The sequence below is a fragment of the Camelina sativa genome, chromosome 10, assembly GCF_030686135.1.
Source record: "Camelina sativa cultivar CO46 ecotype springtype chromosome 10, ASM3068613v1".
Taxonomy (NCBI): Eukaryota; Viridiplantae; Streptophyta; class Magnoliopsida; order Brassicales; family Brassicaceae; genus Camelina; species Camelina sativa.
The window spans coordinates 12,111,073-12,124,978 of NC_141889.1; the positions used below are offsets into that span (position 1 = coordinate 12,111,073).

The 13,906-nt window shown below is 31.7% G+C and overlaps 1 pseudogene; it reads right to left on the minus strand.

Moving 5' to 3' along the window:
- Positions 1-3,284: 3,284 nt before the first annotated feature.
- Positions 3,285-4,120, minus strand: LOC104720319 (transcription factor bHLH147 pseudogene; annotated as a pseudogene).
- Positions 4,121-13,906: the final 9,786 nt, after the last annotated feature.

Consider the following 13,906-nt stretch of genomic DNA (forward strand, 5'->3'; position numbering starts at 1 on the left):
TTTTTTCACGGGTTAAATCTAAAAACACTAAAAACTTACGGGTTAAATTTAATAACACTAAAAATTTAAAAAAACTAATAATGTAAGAATAATTCTTTTAGGGAATAAATCTAAAAAATGTAACCATAAGAAATTCGATACAGTAAAAGTGAATCATTTGCATGTTAATTGTTCACGTGTCTTAGGAATTAAATATACTCACTCGGATATCAGGTTTGCAAATTAAATACTCACCCTTCTTGTTTGATTTTCTCAGCTTTATGAACTCAAACAAATTCAGGGGAAATATTTCATCTATATTCTCAAAAATGACCATCATGAGGGTTTTGTAAGTATCTCCTCGTTTAAATAAGTTATAAATATTTACCTTGTGATACTAATGTTTAAAATTGGTTTTATCAACAGCAGTATAAGTGACAATCAGTTTAGAGGAAACCTTCTAAATTTAATTGAGAACTGGACAAAGCTTGAGAGTTTGTAAGATCTTCTTTTACAGATTACACTATTTGTTGTTTTAGTTAACTTTTAACTGCTATGCTAATGATGATGTATGTGTGCAGCAGGGTTCTTTATGCAAGTGGATTATCTGGGCCTATACCTATGTTAATAGCTTAGTTGTGTCAATAGCTCATCTCATAGTCTATATGTGTAGTGTTTATCATATTTATTGAGAGTAAGGTTTATTGACTCAGCCCAATATTATTTTCAGAATGATAAGCGACATGATTGGACCTGAATCTTTATTTATTAATTTAATTAGATTTTAACCCGCGGTACACCACAGATATATAATTAATATTTTATGTTGTATTTATTTGTTTAATATTAAATGTTTTGTAAATAGAGAAATAACTAAATTTTCTAGTTGTTGTGCGGCTAAATATTTATATTATTTTTAATCCGTAATACAGGTCATGGTCATTTGTTTGTTATATTTAGTTTGTTTTATTTAGTGTATGAGATTCTATTTTGATTTTTAATTATTATAACAAAAAAATAAGGGATCTAAATACATAATCAGTAATTATACGCTGTGGTTAAGTCACATTTTTCCTAATGATTTAATTATTTTATACAATCTTAGTTAAATCAACTTGAATTTATGTCAAATATTCTAATATTAGTAGTGTTGATAAATAATTAAATGAGAACTTAACCCGTGTTAACACAAATTTAATAATATTTTATTAATTTTCAACATGTTTTCTTTATAACTCATCTATTATATAACCACATTATAAAGTATTTTAGAATTTTTTTTAATTTTACATATTCGTAATAATTAAAATTTTTATTAAGTTTATATATGTTAATTATAATATTTAAATAATTTTCAATGGAAGTTTTTCTTACGTTAAAAATTAAAGCTCACAGATTTTGGAAAACAAAATGGGAATCAAATTATTTTTTTCTTTGTTTACGAAGGGTTCAGATATAGAATATTTTCAAAACACAACATAATGTATGGTTAAATATATGATAGTTTCTATTTCCATATTGATTGTTGTTATTTTTTTAATGGAAATAAAATGTAAAATATTTAGGAAACAAAATCTTGAGTAATGTTAGTTTTTGAAATTTTTTAGGGGTTAATGTTGTAAATAACTTTTTAAATAAATAAAACTAAATGGGCATAACACAAAATATACTTCAAAAATGTTAATATAGATATTTTGATGTATTACACAATCTCTCATGGGTTGTCCACATATTTCGTAATTCCATTATCAATAACGTTATTTGTGATTAATTATATACAGACAAAACAATTTTTATACGAAAAGTCATTAGTTTTGTGTATAATTTTATAACCGCAAAGTCATTAGTTTTGTGTATGATTTTAAAACATTAAAGTAATAAACAACCATAATAATTTTTTCAGTTACCTTTTTGCTCTCTAATAAAAAATTTCAAACCTCATCCAAAAATTTGAACTTATCATTTTAATGTAGTTGTCACAATTTATAGTATTATGCATAAAATTATTTTATTAAAAATCAATTAATTTATACATTTATTATAGTTAGGTTTGGAAATCTGACTATGTTATATATGTGTGCTATTTTGTAGAAATTTTGTGCTTATGTTATGAAAAATTTGAGCATTTTTGTGGTTGTTTGTCTTTCTCATAATTCAAATATGAAATACTTAATGTATGAAATAGGATGGTTTTATAGTTATTAACAGCTTAATGTATGAAATACTTGTATTAGAACATATAATGACATTTCTACTTAAATGCACCATATAACCAATAGATTTTTTTTGGTTTTCTCGCTAGGAACTTGAGTGGTTCTATACCTTTAAAATGGGATGTCTTGCCACTTGTCAACATGTAAGTTCATATTAATTCATCTCTCAAAGTTAAGAATTTGTAAATAAATACATATTTCCATTTGAAATGCTAAGAGATACTGAAAAAATATTTTGATTTCTATGAGGATATCTTCTAATTAAATATTATATTCAATTATTTCGAAAGTCAAAACACAATCATACTCTTCCTTAGTCTAATTTTTCTGGGCTTAATTGATCTTCTACAATTATACTGTTATTTTAAAAACTGACTTCTCAAGAATCTCAACTAATAATAGTATAGTAGATGAATAGATATATATGTATAATATTAATTAATTATATTATATATTTATTATATTTACATAATTTTGTTATTCATCTTATTGTTATATATTTTGAATTGAGCCAAAACTTTTGAACCCAAACCTTTAAAAAAAAAAGCAAATAATTGGCTTTGTAAACAGCCGTATAAGTGACAACTAATTGAAAAATAGGTTATGCACTAAATAGGTTTATTGAAAGTAAATATTGCCAATTATTACTGTTGTATACCCTAGCTAATCTCTATTTATATAGACTCATAGTAACTATTATTTCCGTTTTTTTATTAGTTGTCATTTTAAAGTTAAATTTTTATTTTATAATAGTTATTATTTTGGATTTTCATTGCGAATATTTGGTAAAAATTACACTTTTCTAGTTTTAACTGTTTTAATGTTCTGATCAGTAAAAAAAATAAAAAAATATAATAAAAACCAAAATAGAAAATTTAATGATTTTTTTAATTTGTGTGATGGAGTACTGTATAACACAACTTTATAACAGCCGATAAACTTCAGTTTCAATACCAACCAAAAACGTCATAATAATATAAATGTTACATAACAACAAATCGAAGCTTACCTCAGTACAAACATTACAAATTCTTCCATTTAATATTCAACAACATCCCTTCTCACCATTCTTGTGTTTTGTTTCCAGAGTGATTCAAGAAAAAAGGATGGATATGCATTAATATGTAGAGAATGTTGAATCATTACATACATAAAACTCATAATAATAAAATGGCAAAAAAAAAATAACTATGATGAAATAACAAAAAATAAATGTTTTAAAAAAATCAGAAAAAGACAGCTGGGCCAAGCTAACCGAGCATGTGTGTCTCATCCCCATCATGACCTGTCTCCGGCGGTGGAGGAGGTGGCGGCGCAACGGCGGAGATCAATGCATTCAAAGCTCGAATCTGCATCTCCATGGCTGCAATATAATCGGTGGTTTCTTCCAAAACCACAGGTAACGGTTGTTTCCGGCAACCGGGAATTAACCGGCTGAGCAGCTTCACCCTCCTCTGTACAGCTGGCAAACCTTTCCCTTTCAACCTCATAACCGTCGCTCTTTTTCTCCTTAACCGGTTACTAACATTCCTGGTGGTTATTGAATCTCTTGACCGGCTCTGTTTCCTGAACTTGAGCTTCACGGCTTTAGACAATATAGCTCTGCTCCACAGTGTTCATCCTCTCGCCATAGCCGCCAATGATCTATAAGCTGCGTCTCGTATGGCTACACCACCACCGCCGCGAGGAGACGGAGACGACGACGACTTGGCGGCTGAGCTAATCCGGAGCTCCCTTAAAGATTGAATGATATTAGTAGAGTAGATTTGTTGTTCCTTCTCCGATCTCCATTTCTCAACAGATGATTGAGACGGTGGTTGTGGTTGCGGTGAAGAAGGTTTCTTCTTATTACGTTTACGTCGTAATTGATCGTAAACAACAGTGGCTGGATTCGTCACCGGAGAAATCAGACTCCATGTGTTAATCAGTTACATAAAAAATCAAGAAACCAAACTGAAACTGCAAAGAGAACAAAAAAAAAAAAAAAACAAGATTAAAGATGTGTTAGTGATAAAGATAAGAGATTAAAAAGTGATTAATGTATTTAATTACATTAAGAGGAGGAGGAGGAGGAGAACGTCAACAAAGAGAGGATTATTGTATTATTATGTGGATGGAGGAAGAAGAATCCTTTTTTTATTAAGCAAAAAGGAAAGGTAATGGGATTCTATTTTTAGATTATCCTTTTCTTCTCCTATCCATGTGATCTCCACTCTTCATATCTCTAGAGAAAATTTCTTATACTAATATAAATATTACCATCATTAATGTTGACTTAAAATAAAATAAAACTAGTAATTTGCTAAACTAATTGTTGTTAGGAAAATATTTAGGTACTTTGTATTCACCCTCTTCCCTCTCAACAAATCAAAATATTATATTTAATATTTCATTTAAAAAATAAATCAAAATTAAATTAAAAAAACAAATTAATGAAACTAATTTTGTATACTTTTATTTCAGGAAAATTAAATATTGGTTTAATTTAGATTTTACAATTAAACGAGGTTATATATCGGTTTGGGTTTATAAATGAGAATTAGGGTTTAGATTTTACAATTAAACGAGGTTATATATCGGTTTGGGTTTACAAATAAAACGAAACTATATGTCGGTTTGGATTTACAAACGACTTGGTTAGGGTTTAGATTTTATAATTAGAACAAAATTATATGTTGGTTTGGGTTTACAAATGAGGTGGTTAGAGTTTAGATTTTACAATTAGAACGAAATTATATGTTGGTTTGGGTTTATAGATTAGATAGTTAGAGTTTATATTTTACAATTAGAACGAAATTATATGTCGATTTGAATTTATAAAAGAATGGTTTAAATTTTAAATTTTATAATAATACATACTGATTTTATTTTCTTATTTGAGAATAAAGAAAAAAAATAGTAGAATATCTTATATGTTTGGTTTGGGTTTGGTTTATTCGATCCAAAATCCACGATTTCTAGACTAGTAAAATGGTAGTAGAACTTTATTGCTTTTTACCATCTTTTTGTTACACATTATGATATTTGAGTGTCCGATTACGTACATTTTATTTTTCTGCCCGCTAAAATGTGTGTGGCTCTCAATTGTTTGTGTCCATGTTTTATACGTTTTAGAAATGTGTGTGACATCTATATTATTATTATTTTTGAAGTACATTTTTGTTTAAGCCTTCAAGTTTTGCTTATTTAATATGTTTTATTTACAACATTAACCCCTCACAATTTTCCTAAAATAATATTTCGTAAAAACTTAATTAATGGAACTATTTAAATCTACCTAATTTGATACGTTTATTGCCACAAATAGCTGGACAACATCTATACATTTCGATTTTTCCACAAACAACTCTACACATTAAATTTTTAATCTCATAAAAATTTTCAAACCTATTTTAATAGATCTTTAGAGAAAAAATCTGTTAGTCTCCCTAAATTATTTCGGCTTAATTAATAGTTTCCATTTAATATTTTCTACATTTATTGAAGGTGATAATATAGTTTTCCTAAATTATATCGGCTAAATTAATTGTTATTCTCTTTTAAACACTATATATATATCTATATATCTATACTAGTATTACAGCCCATGCGTACGCTCGTGCATTGATTTGCTTTATTTACATCAAATAAAAGGAAAAAAATATTGTTATTATCTTTACATATAATTATATTTAATTTATAATAGTTCAAAGTTCATTTTATCTATCAAATTATTAACTTTTGATAGAAACTAAATTTTCTTTTGGTATAATCTATAATCAGAACATTTTCAAATAATTGGAAAATACAATGCAAGAGAATATGTATCATATCTTTCATAACTCTTTTATCAGATACTATAACGATTACATGCAAACAAAAGACATAGGAATGAATTATCCATACGGTGAGATGAGAGGGAGTTTGAAGTGACTGATTGAAAACGGAAGCGATAAAGTAGCAGAGTAAGCTTCGTTAAGCTTTATCGGATGTGGTCATCTGCATCTTTTGCCAACACGTTCATCATACCACATGAAAGCATTGCAATACTCATAAATATTTGTTGCATCACCATGGTCAATTGGTCATACGTACTGTAAAAGGTAAGAAAATTTAGTTTCATATAAGGTTGGGAGTCTAAACTAAAATATTTGTTACCTTCAGAACTGTTAAAATGCGTTTGGTGAATTAGATGATGAAGCACAACTTGGGAATCTATGGTGACAGAATATATCGTTCTCGGTGTCTACTGAATGACTACAACTTGGAATTGTGTTGCTGCTTATTGGAATATCCGTTAGCATAGAATATACACCAAAATAAATAAATAAGTTAGAAAATAATCTAAGAATATGTGTTTACAATTCAAGGATCCAAAGAACAATACGTGTTTCATTGTGTTCCCTTCTCTCTTTCCTCTTATTCATAATGCATGTCACCACTCTAGCTTTGATTCAGTTAAATAGATAAGAGTTTCAAAGAAAAACAGTCAGATAAACAGAAACAGAGCAAACAAAAATTGGCTATGGAATTCTAGAGGAACTATGTATAATTTTCAGATCAATGGAAGATAAATCTACAGCTATATGATTTTCATACAGAATCTTCACAGCTATAATAAAATAAAAACAAAAATAGGAGATATATAGGGATCGTATGACGAAATTTGTGCGCCTGTTACCGCCAATTTCTTCATGTTATACTACTCCATCTCAACACCGTTATATTGCGGTTGATTCAACATATGATCTGATTTCAACTTGTGTACCTGAAATCCCTTCTGAATGATTCTCCTACTTCAGGTCATACTATTTCTGTAAGGTAAATAACCAATCCCTTTAGAGCATCATTACTGGAGAGTAACCGTGTATCGTTACTCAAAAAAAAAAAATTATCTTTATTACAAATTTTCTTTTTTTATTTATTTTTTAATATTTGTTCCATTAAATAAGTGACACCTGTGCTATATGTTAAGAGTATCGTTTTTCAAATTTCTTTAGGAAGAATCGTTTCTCCTTCTTACCTCTTCTCTCTTTTATTTTTATTAATTTTTTAATAAGAGTATCAGTATGAGTAACTATCAGTAATGATGGTCTTAGGGCACCTCCACTGGGAAGTGCTCATCAAAAAACTTATCAATAAAAAATTAATTTAGAAATGAGAGAGAAGAAGAATAGAGAGAAGCGATACTCAGATTGCTTGGGGAAGGATCGATTCTCAGACAGAACTGACAGGTGTCGTTCCGCTAATGGTTACTTATAATAAATATATTAATTTAATTAAAATAATATATATATATATATATATATATATTAAAGTAACCCTTTAACATTGTTGTTCTGCTCGGGATGGTCTTAGACCTTCCCCATTGAGGGGTTCATAACTGAGTTTTTAGAGTTAGACATTCCCCATTGGGGGGTTCATAGCTGAGTTTTTAGAGTTTTGGTGCAAAAAAATTAATTATAATTAAAAATAAAATGTAAGATCTTCCCTTATATAAGAGACTGAAACTTGGTTTAAGGGGCGCTACGTGTCGGCGTATCGTTGGGCGAGAGAAAAATATTACTTTAGAGAATATATACTTTGGAGAAACTGAAATTAAAGTCTATACCTTTGAAACCATCTTCTTGATTTTTGTGACTTGTGATTTTTTAGGTGGTGGTCTTGTGAAAATGTAGCAGTGGTGACCGGTTGGAATTGGACTTGAGATTGCAAGGCAGCTTGCAGGTCATGGATTGATTGTTGTTCTTACAGCCAGAAACGTGGATGCTGGCCATAAAGCAGTTAAATCCTTGAGGGACCAAGAAAAGGTCTCAAGATTGATTTTCATCAGCTTGATGTCACAGACGCTTGTTTAATCTTAGCTGATTGGTAAAGTTATTGTTCTGAATTTGAGCTTTTCCTCTGTTTGCATTTTTGAGAGTTGTTTGTCTCTTTGAAGATTTGTTTTTGATTACTGAGACGGACAATATTACTCTGTAACTGTCTTCGTTATGCTACACAACCTTATATTATGCTCCTGAAGATTTGTAATCCACTATAGGGAGAGTCTCCTTTGTCTTTTACACTCTTCTTACTCTGTAAATTTTCAAATCGTCTTCTCTACAAAGATTTGCCCTGTGGATTGCATTTACTACAGTCTCTCCTCTCTCGTCACTACATTCTCCTGCATCCGTCTTCACTTCTTCTCTGCAAGTTCAAAAATCCAGTTCTCTTACGCCAAATTCAACCCTAAAACCAGTTTCAGAGTTCCTTCTTTTTGCTGGTAAGTTCTTCTCATTATCTGGAATCGCTTCAATTCTATTGTGTTGCCATGAAGCTTTTGGGAATACAAGAGGTTAAAGACATGGCTGCTCTTGATTTCTGGCCTCGTCCGATAAGCTACACTTGGTTGATTTATATTTTGTGTGAAGAAAAGAAGTTGAGAGAGACATGGCTGCTTTGTTTGTGGATTATTGGATTATTGAGAATGCTTAACCAGAATCAACAACTTTAGTTTTTTCTCTTTCTTCTTTTACAATATGTTGTAAATTTCTTGTAAATGTTATGTAGTAGAATACTAAATTACATTGATTTTTTCCTCATATAAATGTAATCCTTGATATTCTAATACCACTAATATTCTATTTAAATTTTTAAAATTTCAAAAAACAATATTTTAAAAAATAAGAGACCCAAAATTAGAACCTACCATTGGAGGAGAAAAATTTAACTAAGAGATCATGGATTCTTATATTCAAAACAATACACAATTAATTCATAAAAAAATCAAACAGTGTTTAACAACCCTGTTATTAGATACTACCGATAATCTTGCCCAAATCTTTGGTAAATTAGTGTACAAAATAGAGCGAACTTGTGCAAGTACATTTCACGATAACATATCAGTACCTTTATTGCTTTATATTGTTTCCTCAACCTCTCTAATGATCAATTTCTCCATCTCTGAATTTATCTTGTTCTTTACATATGCTCCGTACGTCTTCTTGTGTGTCCTTACAAATCCAAGATGTAGATCACTAATAAATATATGAAGGAAAATTTAAATATTCTCTATTTTAAATTATTTATATATTTACTCTAGGAAATAAAATTTCTTTATATATTTTCAAAAAACAGTTTAAGGTTTAGGATTTATTTTCTTCAACAATTTTTAAACCCGCATGATGTGCGGACCCTTGTCTAGTAATGTTATAATTTCGAATTTTATGAAATATATAATCTCCTTCAAATTATTTTTTTAAAAGACTTTTTAAATTTTGTAATTTTTTTATAATTATCTTTTTATATTTTTAATATTGTTTAACCAGATTTTATTTGTTTTTGTCATTATCTCAAATTTCTTCTATTAAATATTAACTTTTACACATGTCAAAATCTCAGATTAATAACTTGACATATGTAAAAATCTTATTAATTGCTAACTTTCAAAATCCAACTTTATATAATAAGATATATATGCACTGCACAATAACATGATCTGTTTACTTTTATAACAATGAATTTTAATCGATAAATTAAAAATAAAAATAATTAAATTTTATATACATTAAACACATAAAATAACTATTACTTTTCACATATCTCTATATTATTCTACATAAAAAAAAAACACTCAAGCGGTGTACAGCGGGTCAAAACTTAGATAACACAGTAACATTTATATTAAAAAAAACTTAACCATTTTACTTAAAATCATATATGAACATTAAAATCCAATAAACAAATATAATTTAGAGAAATACCCTAAACTAGCACTAATCTAAGTTTTTCTTCCAAAGTTAGCATACATCCTCAAATATTCCAAAAGTAGCATTAGTGAATTATTATCTCAAAAACAAAATAAATGATTATTTTTGCATTAATTTATTAATTTATTAATATTACGATCTTATTGCTTATGTTCCGACGAAGCTTCTGGTGAAGGCGGAGCTTCCCGATGAAGATGGATCTTCCCGTGAAAGCAAAGCTTGTGGTGGCAAAGCTTCTACATCTTCTTCTTCTTCTTCTTCTTCTTCTTATTTTTCTTTTTCTCTGTGTATCAATTTTGATCTCAAATTTTAAGATTCTAATCACCAATTGGATTCACATTTTTATTTGTAGCTCCATCGTTGTTACTGTCGTCGAGGATTGTGATGGTTATTGGAAGAATAATAAAAAGAAGGACAACGATGAAAAAAGCAACGACAAACACCGTTGACGAGATTGCCACCACCACTCATCGATACTAATTAATAAGAATCACAGATTTTTGTTCTTACTTCTGAGACCACCACCAGAGCTTTTGAATGTAAAAGAGAGAGTAGAAGCGGAGATGTCGTGTTGGATGAAGGAAGTGAACAAGAACTTGAAGCTTATCCTCCACTCAGATCTTTGGACTTTGTCTTCAAGTGAATGAAATGTTGGGTATTGGAATTGTTGGTTATTGAATGAAATTTGAACTGCTGGAAATTGTTGGGTAATGAATGAAATCTGATTATGAGTGGTGGCTTAAATTGGTTGGTATTGGAATCTTAATTGTGAATGAAGTAGAAAAACATGGGTATTCTTGAAGCTGAAATGTGTATTTGAGTTATATTCTCTCTTATTTGGATACCAAAGTAGTTGCATATCAAGTGTTTGATATAATGTCATTGGGAACAAAGTTGTTGGTAAAGAGTAAAAATTTCATCATTTCGATGTCTTCGGCTTATACTTCATCTGTTATCGAGTTGACTAGTAGTGCTGATGAGGCGGAGTATGATCATCTAGTTTGGTCATCACCATTAATGGGATTTCTGAATATTTAGGAAAAGCTTCCAAAATATCAATGAAGTTTTCCTAAACACTATGAAATCCTTCCTAAATCTAAAGAAATGAGTGTATCACATATTACTCCATTTAATGAGGTATATTTGATTTTATTTTGTACACATTCTGATATTTTATCTATATATATATATAAGATATATAAGAGTAATAATTTGAATTTGTGTCTTCCAAAAAATATTTTATGAAGGCTATCACAAACTTTAAGTTTTGCTTCATAAATATTACTGTCCTTCCTAAAATTCAAGAACATCTTCCTAAAAGCTATGAAATCATTCCTAAATTTTTTAAAAATGTGTTTTTAAATCTCTTTATATGTGTTTTGCTTTATTGTATCACATATTACTTTATTAGTGATGTATAATGATTTGATTATGTGCACATATTGGTGTTTTAGAATAAAGGTAGCAAATAGAAATATCCAACATGATGTCTTAGGAAGATCTTCCTAAATGTCAATGAATTCTTCCAAAATTTCAAGGAGTTCTTCCTAAACGTCAATGACTCCTTCCTAATGCTCTTTTTTCTTTTCATGACGGTCTTCCTGAAATTCAAGAACATTATGTATTGCATTAGATGCACTGATTATGAGAACAATTCCACAGCTACTGCAATACTGCTACTTGTTGGGCATAATTTTATCATCATAAATAAATAAATATAATTTATAAAGTCAACGCATATTTTGTTGGATAAAGTCAACATACATATGAATTTATCTTATAAAAGGATAGTCTTCCTGATTGGTTCAGTGAACCAAGAATCTTGTGACTAACTCTATCACGAGACCGAGAATCTCGCAACTGGTTTCATCAATGGGCCAAAAGTCACATGACTAGATCTGTTAATGGACCAAGAGTCTAGCGACCGACTTTACTAGTGGGCCAAGAGTCTTGTGACCGACCCTATCATAGATAGACTCGACGAGCCCAAGACATATCCTAAGGGATTAGGGTTGAGAGATCTCTATATAAAGGAGAGAGGCCTCCACGAGAGGGGGCATCAAGAGACAAAGCAAGAGACCTAAAAAAACAAGACACACGACTCAACTCTAGAACGCGGCTAGGATTTATAGATTGATTCGTTGTGCCTTGAATTCTTGTATTCGAGCTCGAGACTTTGATCAATAAAGAGAACTGTTCGACATCTGTTTCTTGTTTCTGTAGTCTTTAAACGAATCGATTATTTTTGCCCAAACAGTTGGCGCTAGAAGGAGGGGCAAAGTAATCTATGTGAGATGACAGGAAACAGAAGTGACACGACCAATGTCGAAGCGACTGTTGCCGTTCAGCTGGAAGCCTTGACTGCCAAGATGAACGAGACAGTACAAAATCTGACACAAATCGAGGCTGATAACGCTAGGCTACGAGAGGAGAATGCCTCGCTGATGACAGCAGGAAGAATTTTTACTGAAGCAAGCTCAAGATTTCATGGCGTACAAGTAAATCGGTTTCAAGACCTTAACTCAACTCCTGCAGCTACTCGAACGACGACCGCGACTGAAGACGGACGACTAGAAACTCCTCGTCAGGAAGAGAGCGGCGGAGGAAACCCTGACACAAGGCAGGCGTGTGAAAACCTAACCCGTGAAGAAAATTTGGATCAACAAGAAGTTGTCAACGCACAGCGCATGACAGGAATCGAACATGAGCCATACACCAAGTCAGCGGAAGCCACTTACTTGGAAGCTATGATTGCAAAACGTTTGGGTGCAGTAGAAGCTATGATTGAACGACTGCCAGGAGTGGCTCCACCGATCCGGAAAAGCAACTTGCACTCGTATGCTGATACACCTTTTTCTGACGAAATTGCGCTCACTGAGATGCCGAGAAAGTTCATGTTACCAACAATGAAGATGTATAATGGAACATCCGACCCGGATGACCACATAGCACAATACAAACAACGGATGTTCACGACGGCTATCCAGAGAGATTGCAGAGAGGCTACTATGTGCAAAGGATTTGGCTCAAGCCTTACGGGAGCTGCGCTTCAGTGGTTTATCAACTTACCAAACGGCTCAATAAACTCGTTTGCATCGTTGACAGATCTCTTCGTTGAGCAATTTCCTAGCAGCAGGAACCTGGAGAAGACAGCGGATGACCTTTAGGAGGTACGGCAAAAGAGAGACAAGCCGTTGCGTGCCTATGTGGGACGGTTTAACAAAGAAAAAGTATCGATACCCAGTTGCAACACGTCAACCGCTATCTCCGCATTTAAAAGAGGCTTGCTTCCAGACGGCGACTTGTACAAGGAGCTTACGAAGTATCAGTGCAGAACAATGGAAGACGTGCTTTCACGTGCATGGGCACAGATAAATTGGGAAGAAGACTCAGCTTATCGCCAGCGACGTTCACCACGATCTGATTCTCGTGTGGTGAGAAACGAGAGAACAAGTAGGGACGATAAGCCTTACCAAAGACCTCGTGATGAAAACGTGAAGAGTGAAAGGAAGAACATGCATCGACCATTGAGTGGAGCTGACGACAGAAAACCTAAATAAACGACATGGCCGGATATTAGTAACCTCTCGATCTCGCATACACACTTAGTCGGTGTATTGAAAGAGATGGGTGGAACTGTGAGATGGCCTCCAAAGATGAAAGCGCCTGACAATAGGCGTGACACCTCGAAGTGGTGTGAGTTTCACAATGATCACGGTCACAGAACAGAAGCCTGCATCACGGTAAGGATGGAAGTGAACGAGCTGCTGAAAAAAGGTCACTTGAGAGAATACCTATCCGACAAAACCCGTAACCGGCTGGATGGCGAGAAAAATAAGCAAAAAGCAATTACAAGTGGTCTGGCTTCACCCCCAAAACATGATCAAGTCATTAATGTTATCTCTGGAGGATCAGAGATAAGTGGAATAACTCACTCAACTGCGAAAAGAAATACTAGAGCTGTCAAGAACTCTCAAAGCAGAG